The 17,988-nt window shown below is 38.0% G+C and overlaps 1 protein-coding gene across 4 annotated transcripts in view; it reads left to right on the plus strand.

The window, feature by feature from the left end:
* USP32 (ubiquitin specific peptidase 32) overlaps positions 1 to 17,988 on the plus strand; it is a 154,255-nt gene that overhangs the window by 13,576 nt on the left and 122,691 nt on the right. The window lies entirely within an intron of this gene.

Genomic DNA, 17,988 nt, shown 5'->3' on the forward strand with positions numbered 1-17,988 from the left:
ATTGGGCTTTAAAGTAACACGTAAGTAAAAGGAGTAAAAGAAGAGTCACGCTTTTCTGGGTGCTGCTGTTGTGATTTGGCTGCAGGCTCACCAAACCAACAGTGCATCTACTTACTCTCAGAATGTGCATTACAGCCGTAGGGTGAGAGAGTGTTATTTTAAAACAAAATTGTGAATTTCAAGAATTACAGCAAAATACATGGGAAGATCTGTCTCGTGAAGAACTGTTCAAAATATGGTTTGAATATTTTAGCCAAACAAGAATTGTACATAGTCTATTTGGCCCTCATCTACATTGGCCAGCCTATGTTAGAACTTTTCCCAGGTAGGAACCTAGGCTGAAGTATATTTTCCTTCTGATGGCCATTCTTCTAGCATGATTTGGCCCTGTCCATAGTAGCCAGACAGTTCTGGTTAGAACCCTATTTGGCTGTAGCAGAATAAGCTCAGTTCTTAACCTTTGCCGTATGGCTATTGTAGACCGTTCCTGAAATCAATATCTTCAGAAGATGTAGATTAATTTTAACTCTGATGTTTATTCTACATGAGATATGAGGGTAGTGGGCAGAGTTGAAATTTTTAAGACATGATACCATTTTTTAGTGTAGCTGTGTTAAGAATCCCTTCTGAATACAGGTTGGTTTTCCCAGACTCTAAAATGGAACTATACTTAACGTTGTGGGCAGCTTGTGTTGTAACTGTGTTCCTCCAACATGAATACATTTGGAGTATAGGCAGGACATTAAACTTATAATGGGATCATGTCCAGAGTATTTCTAGTCTCCGAGTTTCCTAGTAGTGAATTCTTTATTTGTGACCAGTATTTAATTCTGAGCTTAGCTTTAACTGGTTTGGATGTAGTTCTTATTTTACGTGTATATTCTCTTCCTTTGGGTTATTTCTCATACTTCTGGGTAAGCACGGTTTAATGTAAAATGATATGTTGTTAAATGCTAGCCATCTGACTATTTTTCCTGGAGGTAATAAAATAGAAGCCATTTTCAGCCGCTCTTCTGAATCATGGCTGAGCCTACTGTGTTTTGTTCATTTCTGGTAATACCTAATCGCAACAGATACACACTGCAAGCCCAATTGACAAAATGGCAGTTCAGAAGAACAGGGATTTGTATTTAATCTAAGTTGGATGAAACATCCTCACAATAGAAAGAGTAGAAAGAAGTATTCAAATTTTCCTTCTAGAGGATGTTAAAAGAATTACGTGGAGTATGAAACATATGCCACAGAGGCAAAAGGCAGTGTGGATGGAAGGAAAAAGTATAGGGGAGCACGGTGTAAAAACTGATGATAGGAAAAAATGAAAAGATGTGGTGGTTCATTTTGGATAAGCATCCTAAAATGTGGTGGTTGTCTTCACTCTTGTCTCTTAAACTCTTGATGTGCACTATGGTTGGGGCTAATGGATCCCAAACTCTTTCACTGACAACTAGAATGAGTCACTATTGTCAAGAAAAAGATTTATTAAAGAAAATACAGATGTTTACCAGAACAGTATCAAATCTATACTATTCTCATTCCTAAATTCCTTTTAACTACTATTTGTAGTAACTGTGTGGGAAGAGAATCTGAGTTAGTTCAAATTGAGATGCACCATGCAATTTGAATGATGTCATTGTTGATAGACTGGTCATGAGAATTCTTAAATGTGGATGTAGCTCAGTTTTTTCACAATATATTACAGAGTTTATAATCCATCGATCCAGTTGTCTCAATTGCCTTTTGCAGATTAGGATTATTTCCCAAAATATTTTACATTAAGTTGTATATTTTGCCTCTTTGAAACCTCTCAAAATTGATTTGGTTCCTGACAACTTCATAACAGCCGTGGAATCACAATACAGAGTAATGAAAAAGTAATAACATTTTCATGTATAAGTAGGACAAAGATTCCTGGGGGAAATACTGAGCAAGTGATTACAGGGAAAATTATTGCTTAGTTAGAGATTAATTGTATGTTCTATAAGTTTTTGATATTGAACCTGTAAAATGAAGTCACTTAAAAAAAAAAATCAGAACGTTAAGAGAATTAGTAAAACCAGAGCTCAAACTGAGGGACATCTTGGGGCAGGAGAATTTTACTTTCTTTGTTGAAGGTGAGCGTTTAGCTCAACATAATAGGGACAGGGAAGCCTCTGGCATTAAAATCCAGTATTTGCATGTTTTTATCAAACCACAAATGGCATGCAATGTACAGTCACATACTGTTGGTACTTGGTAGTCTTTCTTTTTGGTACTTAGGTAAATTTTTCCAAGGCAATGCACAGGCAATTAGTGCTCTTTACCCAGTAATGTCGATGGGAACTGAACAGATATGTCCCTGTATGGTGTCTTGTGAATTTGTGTATGACCATAATTTAGCAAAAAGTACAAGCCATGTTAAAAGTACTGTAAGGTGCTTTAATCCTATATTCTAGGAGTGTTCCTCTCCCTAACATATATTAAATTCTCACCTCCTCTGTTTTTTCCTGTTTGTTTCAGTACTGTACATCCGTTAGACTCTACTTTCTAAGTTTTTAGTTTTTTTTTAAATGATCTAATGTAAAACCAAGGACTGACTTCCTTCCAGATAAAGTTGTGTTTGGAGTATCATTAGAGATCTTGGGTATGTAAAGATCCATCAGGCCTTTTGTACTATTACGTCTCCCAATATTAATGAAGTATGGTTCTATATTAATGAATGCTGGCTGTAACCCAACCTCTTATCTGTAAATGGTTATATGATGTGATTACAGCATTTAAAAAAAAATTCTGAGGATTTTTGAGAGGGGATGTGGGAGAAACAACATGCTTTTTGGTTGGCTTGTTTGCATTGTTTTTGTTTACTAATAGGATTAGAATTAATATTTTTAGTCACTTCTGTGGTGCTCATCAGCATAGAATCTGTGCATAGGCACAGTATGCACTGGTGTTTCGATGTGCTACAGTAAAAGAACCCATTAATCTTGACTGTCCACTGGTCTAACCTCTACACAGAATTTCTCTGAACCTGACCTTTCTCCGCTGTGATGCTTGTTGTCCAAGCATGACTTTTTTGCATTTTTAATAGCAGCACTTGGTCGTACTGTCTGATGCTCTCTGTCCATTATATCTGCAGAATCTAACCTTCTTTGCAAGTGTGTTGGAGAGCAGCCCAAGGGTGTTGGCGAGCAGCCAAATGCTGAAAAATGGGAAGTTCAAGCTGTTGTATTGATATTTCTCATGTAGGTGTAAAATGATTATTGGCATCAACTAGAGAACTGTGTTGTATGAAAATTTTTGTTTGACCTCAGCATTCTTAGAAGACATCACTTCTCCTGACATTGCTTCGTAGATTGTTTTTTGTTTTTCTCGTTTGTTAGTATACGGATAATATTTTTATAGCAAATTCAGGGCTCTGTACGTCTGCTGCTACAGTTCAGTTTTTGGCAAAAACTGCTGAAATTGTACAGGCTCGGGTATCTGCCAGGCTTTGATTGACTAGAGTTCGAGTGTTCGTGTGGGTTTGAAATTGTATGTATAATTTAGTGTATCTCACAGTGGATCATCAACATGTTCCTCTCTGCTTCCAGCTTCTATAAGCAGGATGATAATAGGTGTAAGTTAAATTTCTAAGAGAAGAGCTGGAATCATCCAACTTATCTAGGAAACCAGTTGTCTTCTACTAACACCCTTTTCCTTTTCCAAATGGTGTATGGAAGCCAATAAATTTTTTTTTTCAAACTGTAGAAGGATCTCTGGGATAAAATTACGAAGCATGTTGTTTCCCATTGAAAATGAAAATGGAGCCTCTATTCATTGATATTTTCCAATGATCAATACACAAATAGCATAGTTTGCCACAGATGCTCATATTAAGTGATTTGGTGCCATCACATATAGTCTGGAACATCTTAAATTCAGGATACCAAATTACTCGGATCAGTTTTGGGGAGAAAATTGGAGAGTTTAATTTTTCACTGATGTTACTGCATTTAGGTTTCTTCAGTTGTTTGACATTCATGGTTAGCAGCAAGAAAGGTGGACCTCGGTCCTTTAAAAAGGACACGGCTCTGCATCTGAGGTGCAAAATGGTGGGATTAGTTTCAATTGTCATGACCTTTAAACTGATGTATATTGACTTAGGGCTGTCTGTGCTACAAAATTAGGTCTGCTTACTTCATTGCTCAGGGCTGTGCAGAATGTCAGGCCCTGTGCGATGTAGTTAAACTGAACTAAGGGCTGGTGTAGACACCACTAGGTCACTGGAAGAATTCTTCCATTGACCTGTTGATCACCTCTGAGAGGTGGATTTACTGCACTATTGGAAGAACCCCTTCCATCGTTGTAATAAGTGTCACGCTACAGGGATGCCGCTGTAGCACTTCTAGTATAGACGTGCCTTTCGATTTAAGTGCAGTCCTACAGCGTTTCACTCAAATGGCAGTATTGTGCTAGTGGGTGAGAACCTAGTAGTCAGCCTTACTGAGCCTCTTTCCGCTGAGGCACAGTGAAATGTAAAAAGCAAACAGCAGAAGTGTTAATTTAAGATTTTAAAAATATTTGTGTTAATTGATTTACAATTAATTGTTTTAAAAAAATAATCCCTACTAGGCTTTTTGTTTTTTAAAAAAATACGGAGTAAATTTGCTGTCATAGGCACGTGCAACCCCCTTAGGGTTGCATGGATGTGACTGAGCCAAAGTGGGTCTGTGCTTTTTGATCTGACATTCATTAGAACTTCCTCTAGTTAAAAAGGAAAGGTGCATCCCGAACAGCAGTCGGTTCATCTTAGTGTTTCAAAGTAAGGCAAGAAACAGGGAGGGGTAAAAATACAGGGTGCTGGAAGAAAAAGGGAAGAGTTTCTAAAATGTTAGGACAACTTCGTATAATTTTTCAAACACTGCTTAGCTTTGTTTGTTAGTAAAAATGGCTGTCTTCTGATTTAGTTAGACTTTTTTATTTTGATTTCTAAATAAAATACTGTTCACATCTAGAGATAATGTAAATAGTTTTGATACTGCAGAGTGTGCAATTGAAGATTGCGGTATCTGTTGCTTGAAGATGAAATCCTATAAGTTAATAATTGTTTTCCATACAGTATTTATGCTCCAATCATGCAAACATTTGCACATAGTTAACTTGAAGCATCTGACTAGTCTGATTGACTTTAAGGACATGAGTAGTTCCGTTAAAATTATATGCAGGTTCAGGTTCACAGGAATGGGGCCTTAGGCTGTAAACTCCTCAGGGCAGGGAACTTGTCTTTATACATGTCTGTTCAGAATAAGCTTAAGTAGGATGAGAAGAAAAGCAGTAAAATTTAAATTTCATTCTGCAACTTAAATTTTTTCCCTATGACATTAAACATTATGTCTAGCATCTTGGTACCTGACATTAGGCTCTTGATTAGAAGTAGCTTGATATTTTTTTTTTTTTTAAATTTTGGTGTTTAGTACCTGTAACTCCCACTGCTAGAAGCAGGATTTGTTGGTGACTATGCCCTCTAAAAATCACGCTACGTCTAGCAACCTCAAACTGAATTCTTGACCTACACATGTTGGTGATGGATGGCCTTTCTCTTTTAAAAAAACAAACAAAACCTAGACTCCAAAGTAAAAAAAACTGGGGGATCACTTGAGATTTTCTCATTTATTTTACAATATAATTACTCTTGGAAATATTTAAAAATTATAAAGCTAGGTATTTACAAATTTAAAAACTTTTAGAATCATAAGTCTGTACAAGTTGCTTTAGATTTAAGTTACGCTGTTGAACTAAAAATACTCCCAATGTTTGGATTGACTGAAGCTATGTTATAACTACTGTATTTTACAATAGAATTTTTAGCGGAGGTTGTGCAGTTTCACTTAAATTTAATTTAACTCCAGAGGACTGGAGTTAAGGCATTCCCTACAGAGAGCTGGAAAAGGGATGCAGTGCTAATCTGTCATTAAACTGTTTTCTAAATTATAGCAAGCCTGCCAGCAAAAAAACAGTTTTAGGATGGCTTTCCTTAGGAGAGTGTGACTTAGCCTTTTATAGCAAGAACATTTTATTTCAGTGTAATTTAGGAATAATCTTCCTTTTTTATAAGATATTACTTTGGATTCAGCTATGTGTGTGAGAGCTATAATTTTACATCAGGTACAATATCTAAATATAAATAATCCTGTAATTATTTGAATTAAAACTTTAAAGATACAGGGGATAACTTTATAATGTGACATGTAAAGAACTGGACTTGTAGCTCCAAATTAACAATAATAGGAGTTCCATTGCAAAACACTGAAATTTCATCCCACTTCATTGGACAAGTGATAATCTATTGCTATGTTGGCTAACATGAGTTTTGTCTTAGAAGGTGAATTACACTAGATTTTTTTGTGCTGTATGGTTCTTTTACTGCCAGTTTATGAACACATTAACAATATACTTGAAAAAATATTGTCTGTACACAGCAGACTGTGTATGTGTGTGTAAAATAACTCATAGATGTATTATCTACCGAGAGAAAATATTTTTGATTATTTTTGAAAGCTGATTTGCTTTTGTTAAGAATGTACATTTCAGAAAGCAAACAGTTCAACTCACGTTCATTGTAGATACATTCATGAACCTCAGTCAGTATTAATCTGAAGCAGGTCACTCACTACCTTTGTGTTTCTACCCTGAGGAGATGAGTGAGCTAGTTATTATGGTCTAGTAATATCGCATTACTTGACAGATGCCTATAGTATTGTATACATTTTTTTTTATGGCTGTAGGTTTCATGAACTCCCCAGTAAAATGGATCTCTTTGAACAAGTGACTCTCTGTAGCAGACAGTAAAGATAGTGTCCCATTTATCGTACGCTCATCACATTAATTTCTCTACAAATATGGATACAATCTTGCTTAGTTAAAACCAAACTCATTTCTGCTTTTCCTTCCACTTCCCTTTCTCATAACAAATAATTGGCACATTTCAGTACTATGGGGAATCTCTACATGGAGGTCTGAGACTGAATAACAAGGGATTTTGTGTGTCAGAATTCATTAAAGGTGAAGACAAGTTTGTAATAACCTAAAATTAGAATAAATTATAATTTAAACTAGTTTTGAATAATATTGAGGTCTACCCCTCCAGAGGTCTGACTTTAAGTCTGGGTTGCCATCATGTGCAAGTTGTACATGCTATTGAGATGGATTGTTCTGCTCTCAGTTTCTGGCTTCCATCTAGCAGACAATGCAGTGCTGTCGAATAAGACAGCATTACATAATTAATGCTTCCCTGCACAAATACAGTTATAGTTACCACTGATGCCATCCTTGGAAAGGGCCATAACTTCTTCAAATTGAGCTTTCTCAGAGTAAAAAGCCTGAGGTGGTGAAGCTAAGGAAGGAGAGAAGCCTGAGGTGTAGAAGGTCTTCACTTTGTGTAAGGTTAACGTGAACCCCTAGCTGACCAGTGTACCAACACCTCACATAAGGGCTTGCAATCAGTTATTCCTTAGGAACAGGGTGGTTGTTTTTTTTTTTTTTTTTTTTTAAGTACCTGAGTGGGTTTTTTTTTGTTTGTTTTTTTTCTTTTAATTTAAATGACAAGGTCATTGGAATCTCAGACTGAGATCTGTCCTGAAAACTTTCATATTGTATTAGTCATTTACATTTTCAGTGCCCGGGATTGTGATACAATGTCATCTACTTGTTAAAGCAGCAACGTTGTGAAGCTGCAGTTCAAATTCACACAATAAGGAGTAATTGGAAGTTTCACATTTTAAATAAATCTGCTATGAGTTACTCCAGTTTTGAGAAGTGCAAAAATATTAGTCTGAATATGCACAACAAAAGTATCCAAGGGTCAAAATCTCTCTAATTTGTGAGTGAAATTTGTATGAAATTGTTGTTTTGTTGAAGTCACGCTGCAGTTATTTATCACCACCTCATTTATGTTTAATTCTGCCACGTAGGAAAACCAGACACATGTTAAAGTGAGTACAAGGCATTGGATGGGCAAGATGTAACTAATTTGTGTACTATCAGGGATGATCGTTTTATCACATGCTAAAATAGATAATAGTTTAGTGAGATGGAAAAATGCTAATTGAGTAGGTAGAGGCAGTGGAATTCTCATAGTAAACAAGATCAGAATCTAGGGCAGGTGTTAGGGTTGCATTTGTTTGAAGTGGGTATTAAGCATATAGCTTTTTAAAGAATGGTTTGTTAGTGAGACTGGTTTCACTTTATTGCCTTTGTACATAGCTTTTGTGCCTCATAGGACATCAAGTTTTGGAACTGGGTGGCTCAGGCTTAATGATATCTGGAACCTTTCGTCTCTAGGTTACTGATTGAAATCTGGCCCAAATGAATAGGGAATAAAGGTTTATCAACATTTGTTGTTTGATTAATGACTTCATGAAATGTATGTTTAAAGGAATAAAAAGTGTAAAAGTATTTGAAATTAAGTACACTAAAATTAATAGACTGTAGACACTTACCATACAGGACATAAAAAACAGAAGTTAGGTGAAACTCTGGGGGCAGCAACCTCAAGTACCTCTTTCAGTGATTAAAATATTGACACATGCATCCAGAGCTTAGGCATAACTGGATGAGAAAAGGAGATGGTAGTATCATCCATCACTTTGTGTTTACTTGTTCGTGCTGGTTTAATTCAAACGGCTAACCGTGGTTTGGCGTAAGCTATTTTTTCCATGTTTTATTATAGAAACACTGTGTATTGCTGGAGTGAAAAAGGCACTTAAAATGCAGCAATACGCAATGTTCCTGGAAGACCAAAATAAAATAGGTTTCAAAATGTATTGGGTACAGCAGAAATTATGATGATTTCAGGAGCTTAAATAAACAGTTGTGAAGAAATTAATTTTAACTGCTTGGGCTGAACTAGTACAGGCTTTCTAATGTTGTCCGAGCTCTTTCCTCCTAAAGTACTAGGGCACTGACTTTCAGCAGCCAGAGACGGTGGATGGGCTTAGAGTTTTTCCATTCCAGCGGCGGAAGTAGATAAGGGTTGGGGGGAGAGGTAGTGTAAGTAATACCCTTTTGCTCTTTAAAAAGAGAGACCATGGTCTGGCCTATCACTTTATGTGGGACTCCAGGAAGCCACTAGTGGTGGCTTTACCTGTAAAATACATAAGCATTATTTTGCCTTCCCTGGTATAAAAAAGTTTTAAGGGAACTTTGGAAGTCTCCTTCCTGGAAACATGTTTTTTAAAACTAAACAGGTATGTACGTATTTTAGAGTGTCTGTAAGCAGGTGGAAAGCTCTTGGTCCTTTCCTCTTAAAGATTCAGTAAAGGCAGAAACAGTTAAAAATACTTCATATATAGATAGCTTTCTGTTGAGACACCAAAATAAATGTTCTGGGGAGAAGGAAGTTGTCCAGTTATTTTCTTGAGCTTCCTGTGAAAATATTAAATTAGAAGCTATATCGATGTGTTCATAATTGTTGTGGTATGTTGCAGAGCAGTAGTACAAAATACAATATCTCACAAGTTAGAATTCATAAGACTTTTGAAGATGACTATGTCAAGGTTCCTCCCCCACTCTGAACTCTAGGGTACAGATGTGGGGACCTGCATGAAAAACCTCCTAAGCTTATCTTTACCAGCTTAGGTCAAAACTTCCCCAAGGTACAAAACATTCCACCCATTGTCCTTGGATTGGCCGCTACCACCACCAAACTAATAATACTGGTTACTGGGGAAGAGCTGTTTGGACGTGTCTTCCCCCCCAAAATACTTCCCAAAACCTTGCACCCCACTTCCTGGACAAGGTTTGGTAAAAAGCCTCACCAATTTGCCTAGGTGACTACAGACCCAGACCCTTGGATCTTAAGAACAATGAACAATCCTCCCAACACTTGCACCCCCCCGTCCTGGGAAATGTTGGATAAAAAGCCTCACCAATTTGCATAGGTGACCACAGACCCAAACCCTTGGATCTGAGAACAATGAAAAAGCATTCAGTTTTCTTACAAGAAGACTTTTTATAAAAATAGAAGTAAATAGAAATAAAGAAATTCCCCCTGTAAAATCAGGATGGTAGATATCTTACAGGGTAATTAGATTCAAAAACATAGAGAACCCCTCTAGGCAAAACCTTAAGTTACAAAAAAGATACACAGACAGAAATAGTTATTCTATTCAGCACAATTCTTTTCTCAGCCATTTAAAGAAATCATAATCTAACACATACCTAGCTAGATTACTTACTAAAAGTTCTAAGACTCCATTCCTGGTCTATCCCCAGCAGAAACCAGCGTATAGACAGACACACAGACCCTTTTGTTTCTCTCCCTCCTCCCAGCTTTTGAAAGTATCTTGTCTCCTCATTGGTCATTTTGGTCAGGTGCCAGCGAGGTTGCCTTTAGCTTCTTAACCCTTTACAGGTGAGAGGAGCTTTCCCCCGGCCAGGAGGGATTTCAAAGGGGTTTACCCTTCCCTTTATTTATGACAAGAAGCTATATCGATGCGTTCATAATTGTTGTGGTATGTTGCAGAGCAGCGGTACAAAATACAATATCTCACAAGTTAGAATTCATAAGACTTTTGAAGATGACTAGATCATGACTCTGGGTAACTTAAACCTTCCTGGTATTAAGCCCTTTCGACATGCACTGAGATGTAGACCGATGATGCATGTAGTAAATGATTGCTTTCTGAACCGCATCAACAGTCTCCTGAGGAATATTACACATCTAGCAATGGCTGTAGCCAGTAAATTGGGCAGAATAACCAAATTAAACACTTGATATATATTTTTATGTAGTAATGAAAGCAAAACCAGTTATTAGGAAAGAAAAATTCATTACTTCAGTTTGGCCAACTTGACAGAATAAGTAGATCAGATATAAATATAGGAGGGCACCGATACTTAAATGTGATTGAGTAGATTAGAACAAGAATAGTGTATGCCCAAGACAATATTTGTAAAGTAATAAAAATGAACATATAGCCCCAACATGATGATTCCTGGGTGCGTGAAGCTGAATTTTTCCTATGTCGAATGAACATCTTTGGAACTAACAGAGCAAAAGGGATTGGGAAGTGCATCTTTAAGCAAGAGCCTAAGAAAGAGAAGAACGTGGATAGTAAGCTCTTCAGGGCAGTGGCTGTTTCTTTTGTGCTAGGCACTGCACAGTGGGACCGTCATCTCTAAGAACTATTTGTAATACAAATAATACAATTAAAATCGCCCTCCTCCTTACCAGGGGTTAAACACTGGTAGAAGTAAGCAAGGGGAAGCCATAGAGAAAATGTGAAGGGAGCAGATTAAGTGCTTTGGTCTCAGACTTCTGAAGATTTCTCAGGCCTGCCTCCAAAATATTAAGACTTTCAGGAGGTATGCAACCATGTATGATGTTGAGTTGAATAGAGGAGGAATAGGCATGTTACAAGGAGAACAGTTCTTGAACTTAACTGTTGTCCAGATGCCCTTAAAGTAGAGGAGAGCTTTTCCAGATCTGTTAAATTTGTCTTTTTTTAAAATTTTTCAATAGTAGAGAAATACAGTGGTGCATGGGGGCGGTAAGTCAAAGGGAAAATCTGCTTTTTTCAGTTTCTAGTTGCAGTTGGGTGTGGGCAGTGGCGGTATATCTGTCAAGCAGCAATGATGGTGAGGGAAAAAAAAAATCCAAACTTCCCATTAAAAATAAAAATAAAAAAAAAATCCTGGTAGTGTTTTATGGACCTTTGTGACAAGGAGTTTATACTTTCAGATGACTCAGCTACTTGATAGAGTGACTAGAGATTTAAGTACAAAGCTTCCACAAGCGCTCTCCCATCGGCATAGAATGGCTACATGAGATCTTACAGCTGGGCACCTGGATCAGTACAGCTGTGCTGCTGTGAGGTCTGTAGCGTAGACATAACTTCTGTGTCGTTCATGGCATTAGGTGTCAGTATGCTGCAGGCAGGACAGCCTTTTGGATGAGATCTAAAACAGAGATCTTGAGCACTTAAGGTATGCCTGCACTGTAGTTGGGAGCAAGCTTCCCAGCCTGGGTAGACAGACCTGCTGCTCGCTCCTCTCAAGCTAGCGGGCAAAAAATAGCTGTGTGGATGTTGTGTCGTGGGCGGAGACTATTGCTGACCACCCAAGTTTGAACCCAGGGGATCCCTTGGGTGGCTAGCCTAAGCCCCTGCGTGTGCCATAGCGTCCACACTGCTGTTTCTACTGCGGTAGCTTAGAGACAGCCAGCTGTGAGTCTGTCTTCCTGGCTAGGGAGGCATGCTCCCAGCTGCAGTACCCACTGCTTACAAGTAGAGGTTTTTTATTCTTGGTTTCCTAGTTCAATTCAAACTTGCACAATTATATTCAGCTTCCTGAATTGCTCCACAGTTTGTTTAGTTCAGTGTTCTTCACTACACAAGTTTAGCACAGGAAATATTATGTGCTGTTCGACATTAGAGGAGATATTAAACACAGAGAAGGCTGCAGATCAGTGGTGTGTGTAGTAATTCCTATATATACATTATATGTAGAGCACTCTTGCGATGAAAGCTGGAGGTGTGATGGGGCTGGCTGGGACAAACTCGAGTGGCACTGTAACCCCAGGCACCCGGCCATAATGCCACTAATTCAGATTTGGAGAGGTCTAGTGTAGGGGACATGGGTGTCAGGCTGGTGGAGGGAGAGGATACCTGAAATGGGAACAGGAGGATCAGGTGGTGATGGAAGGAGGGAGAAGGCCAAATCTTCCTCTGCAGCCCCTTAAAGGTGCTATATAAATTATAGCAGAAGTGTTAATGATGGCTGTAGTTAAGGTTGCCAGATTATGAATTGTTTTAATTATTAAAACGGGTAAATCTTATAAAGGAGCAGCCAATAAATTTATGACTAGGAAAGCACTTGGATGAGTAAAAGTCGCTTTATATTCTAGCATATTATATGCAGCCAATTCACATTTATCAGGTAAATGAAATTTTCTGTTACAACAGTAATTGAAGATTTAAACTGGGCATGGTATGCTGCATTTTTTCACTTAAACAAGCAGGAAAATCTTAAATATAATTAATTAGGAGTGTGCTTGTGCTTCTGTTCTGTAGTGCTTTTACAGTAACTAGAAGCACCAGTATTAGCATTTGGAAACTGACTGGAATTGCCCTATCCTATTCTCTTCCTAAGTGGCTGGGGTTGCCATTACAGCTGGGGACATGCGCTTTGTAGGCATGCAACTGCAGTCCCATGTAGGAGTGTGTGTTGCTTCTGATGGCATACTGTAGAGAAAAGGACATGCATTGGGAAGTTAGAACATGAGGGGATTCAGAAGCAAAAGGCTGAGATCGAGTTTAAAAAAAAAAACAGAAGGGAAGTGAGAAGTTGCAAGATAAAGTTGTTACCCTAAAGTTGTCATTTTGCACCTTTTGTACTAATATTGGGAGTATGGGAAGGAGAAGGAAGAAAGGAAATTAAACCTTTTGGAAATGTGCTTTTTATTGACTCAGAAGAAGGCTATGTAATACTGCTCTGGATCAGTGCATGCTTCTGTCAATGTAAACCTCAAGCCATATTCCAATCTGTTAATAGTCTTTCAGGTTAGACTATAGACCACCACTGATAAGGTTCTCATGTTTGTATCTACCAGGCTGGTGCACTCGGGGTTCTTTCCTTTGCTGTGCTTCTGCTCAGTAGAGGGGGGCGGGGGGAAAGGTATATGCTCCTGTTGGTGTGGTTGAGAAGGGCTCAATGTAAGTAATTCATATTACCCCTCAGGACGTTTTTATGAAGCCGATGTTTATTTAAATACAGATCATTGGCAGTGTCTCTTCATACAATGCTAAGGTTTGTATTCTAATTCAGCAGTGCAGTAATTAATAAAAAATGTGAAAAGCTTTTAGTAGACCAAAGGACTTACGTATGTTTTGACTGTCAGTTCATTTCCTTGACTTTCTGCATTTTACCTCTTTTAGGAAATTGAACCTGAAGTGGTGTTTAACTTAGTTTAGTGCATTAAATTAAAGCATTGGGAGTGACGGGATTGTATTAAGTAACCATGCATCAAGCTGGTGTGTTTAATACATTAATTGGGTCCTTGAAAGTCAGTGGGGTGTACATATTGCATCATCTTACCTATGTAAACCCTGAAGCATCTGGTAACGCAAGATTTAGGTTATGTTGTTTAAACATCTTTCTTGGCCTTTCTTCACTGTATAATCACAACAAAGATTGGATTGATTTTATACTGAGACTAAAAGAAATGGATTTGGAATCAACAGTGTGGAAAAATACAATGCTAGGAGAAAGTTTCTCTTTTTGTGTTGGAAGACACTTACCCCTTTTCAAAGGTCTCATAATAATACTTTTATTTTACTGTAAAATAGAACATAAGAACATAGTGGGTCATGCCATGGTCCATCTTGCCCAGTATCCTGTCTCCTACAGTGGCCCATACCAGAGCTTTGGGGGAGTGTACAGAACAGGGCAGTTATGGTGATCCACCCCTTTCTTCCCCTCTTGGTTTCTGGTAGTTGGAGGCTTTTGGTCTCCGCGAGCATGGGGTTGTGTCCCTGACTATCTTGGCAATAGTCATTGTTGGACCTATCCTTCATGAATTTATTCAGTCCTTTTTTGAACCCAGTTATACGTTTGGCTATTACAATGTCCATGGCAATGAGTTCCATAGGTTAGCTGTGGATTGTGTGAAAAAAGTACATTCTCTTGTTTGTATTAAACCTGGTGACCCCTGGATCTTGTGTTATGTGAAGGGATAAATAACACTTCTCTATTCACTTTTTCAATTTTCACTGTATTCAGATCAGCATTTATAATTTTGTAGACCTCTATTATATCTCCTCATGGTCGCCTCTTTTCTAAGCTGAGTAGCCCTAATCTCTTCAGGCTCTCCTCATGTGGAAACCGTTCCATAACCTTGATGATTTTTGTTGCCCTTCTCTATACACTTTCACATTCCACTATATCCTTTCTGATATGGGATAACTAGAACTGGACACTATTCAAGGTATGGGTGCACCATGGATTTATATAGTGATTATGATATTTTCTGTCTTCTTTTCTATCCTTTTTCCTAACATACTGTTAGCTTTTTTTTTTTTAAACCACTTCTGTACATTTAGTGGATGTTTTCAGAGAAGTATCCAGTGACTCCAAGATCTTCTTTTTCTTGGGTGGTAAACAGTTAATTTAGAACCCTTCATTGTGTATGTATTGTTGGAATTATTTTTTCCAATATGCATTACTTTTGCATTATCAATGTTAAAGTTCATCTGCAATTTTGTTGCCCAGCACCCACTTTGAGAACTAGATTAATTCATGGAGACTAGGTCCACCAATTGCTATTAGCCAGCATGGGCAGGGATAGTGTCCCTAGCCTCTGTTTGCCAGGAGCTGGGAATGGGTGATGGGATGGATCACTTGATGATTACCTGCTCTGTTCATTGCCTTTGGGGCACCTGGGATTGATCATTGTCGGAAGACAGGATACTGGACTAAGTGGGCCTTTGGCCTTGTCTTCCTGGAGTGCTCCTTTAATACCTTTCTCATGTAGCAGCCCACTGCTTGTTTGGCAGGCTTCCTGCCTTTGATACACTTTAAAATTAAAAAATTGTGTTGTTAGTTTTTGCATCTTTAGCAACTTGCTTCTCCAATTTTTTCTTGTCTTGTTCTATTAAACATTTACATTTTACTTGCCAGAGTTTGTGCTCCTTCCTATTCTTCTATCCTATCCTATTCCTTCCTATTCCTTGTTAGAATTTGACTTATGTAGACTTCTAGCATTTATATATAAGCCCTTGTACATATTGTCAGTATTTAGTTGCTTTCATGAATTATGTTTAAATTGGACTTCTGTGTTTGGCTGTTCCTCGCTAGCTTCTACCCGTACTTTAGCAACTTCTTTCCTATTCTGTATATTAGAATATAGAGCTCACCTTTTAATAAATTCATCCCTAAGGGATGTGCTCCTCCATACTTGTCAGGTTTCCCCGAGTCCTTAGTTTAAAAAAATCCTCTACCGCCTTCTTAATTTTACATGCCAACAGTCTGGTTCCATTTTGGTTAAGGTGGAGCTTATGTTTCCTCTGTAGGCTTCTCCTTCCCCAGAAGGTTCCCCATTCTTAATGAGCATAAATTTGTCCTCCCCTCACCAATGTCTCTTCTATGCAATTAGACCTGGTAGTTCTGCCTGTCTTTCTAGCCCTACATGTGGAACTGGAAGCATTTCAGAGAATAATACCGTGAAGGTCCTGAACTTAAATCTTGTAGGACATCCAATGTTCTCATCACACTTAGCTTTTGGACAAGAGTTAGGTATCTTGGTTTATCTTGGTTTACTCCTACAAAAATACTTAGTCTGTATGTATGTATGGAGCCTTGCTACGTGAATTCCTTACATATTTGAAGGCTATGGTGAGATACAGGATCAGGTGGGCAGAATCTCTAGCCTTGTGTCCTGTCCCCCACTCTTCAGGAGAGGTTGGGGGCAACCTACAGCTATGGAGGTTATTCTTTGGGCTGTTTCCTGTGCCCAGATAAATGCTGAGGAGAGAATTTTCTAACGAGACTGTGGTGTTTTAGCAAAACTTTACATAGAATCCTACTTTCTCTCAAGAAATAAAAATTGGGAATGACTATATAGACAGAAACTAATATGGGAGTATGAAATTTAAATGTTACTTTATGCTCCAGATAACAATGCCGTTGCCAGTAGATGACCTAATTATATGTCAGTTCTTGTTTTATCAGTATGATATGCAGTGGCAATAGCTCAAGTAAAATCCTTACATCAAAACTCTCTTCATGACAGCATTAATGCTGTCAAAATAGCTTCTTTTCTTTCTTTATCACCCCATTTCTCATAACCTTTAAAACCTTGTTTTTAGTTTAAAAAAAGCATATGAAAATTTCAGTATCATTGTCTTGAACCAATAATATATATGAAAATAAATATGGGGGTTTCTTGTGAACATAGTTATTAATGAAAGGTAGATTTTTAATTTAAATGTGAACCAATTTCAAAATAGGTGAGAAATATTTTGACAAAACAGTGACAATGAATCTTCAGTGAGTTAAGGGACAAGTTGTAATCTTCAAGGATGCTGGTTGGAAATGAAATCTGTGGTGTGCTGTATGCTTCTAACACTCAAAGCCCTAAACCCCAATAACCATTCAGGCATGTTTGTTATTGTTTAGCTGCTGATTTATAGACCTTCAAGAGGGGAGATGGTTTGAGTAATCTTATGAAGACGATGAAAAATGCCCTAGTGGTAATGTTAGTTTTGCATCCAATGTTGCTTGCTTTGTGTTCTGGCTTCAGTGTGAAAAATGGTTCTCTTCTGCAGCACAATGTCACTGATGCGTGATCTGGGTCATATAGTCTTCTAATGGCAGAATAGGGTCACAAACCTGTCTCAGTCTGACACAGCCTAGGGATGGGAATTCCAGTTAATGTTTTATTCCTTTTCTCTTAGGATATAAATGGAGAGTGATTAGAACACATACTTGGGTGAGGAGAGATTCAAAGGGTTTTGATAATAGCTTATAATAAATGTGCTTTCGAAAATCTGCTAGACACTGTTCCTGCATTGGCAAGGGAATGGTTTTAGATACTCCTAATTATCAAGTTTAGGTATGGGACAGTTTTACTTGTTCATTGACAGAAACAGAGGACTTTATTTTCTAAACACGCCCTTGCCCTCTTTTTTTTTTTTTTTTTTTTTTTTTTTACATTAAGTCAGCAGGAGAAGTCTGTTAACACACTACTTAAATGCAGGATTGAAGTGGGGGTAATGCTGCTTAGATTGTCTTAAGGGCGAGAGTGGTGTTGTAGTAGGCAACAGGAATCAAAACTCCATGGCTCTGTTCCTAGTTCTGTCATTGACCCATTTTAGAGAGTCAAGGTGGGTGAGATCTTTTATTAGATCACCTGCTGTTGGTGAGAGAGAGAGAGAGGCTTTCAACAGAGGTTGGTCCAATAAAAGTTATTATTTCACCTGCCTTGTGTCTCAAATATTCTGGGACTAACAGGGCTACAGCTACACTGCATTTTGACCA

Source organism: Lepidochelys kempii, chromosome 17 (genome assembly GCF_965140265.1).
Source record: "Lepidochelys kempii isolate rLepKem1 chromosome 17, rLepKem1.hap2, whole genome shotgun sequence".
In the NCBI taxonomy this organism is placed as follows: Eukaryota; Metazoa; Chordata; order Testudines; family Cheloniidae; genus Lepidochelys; species Lepidochelys kempii.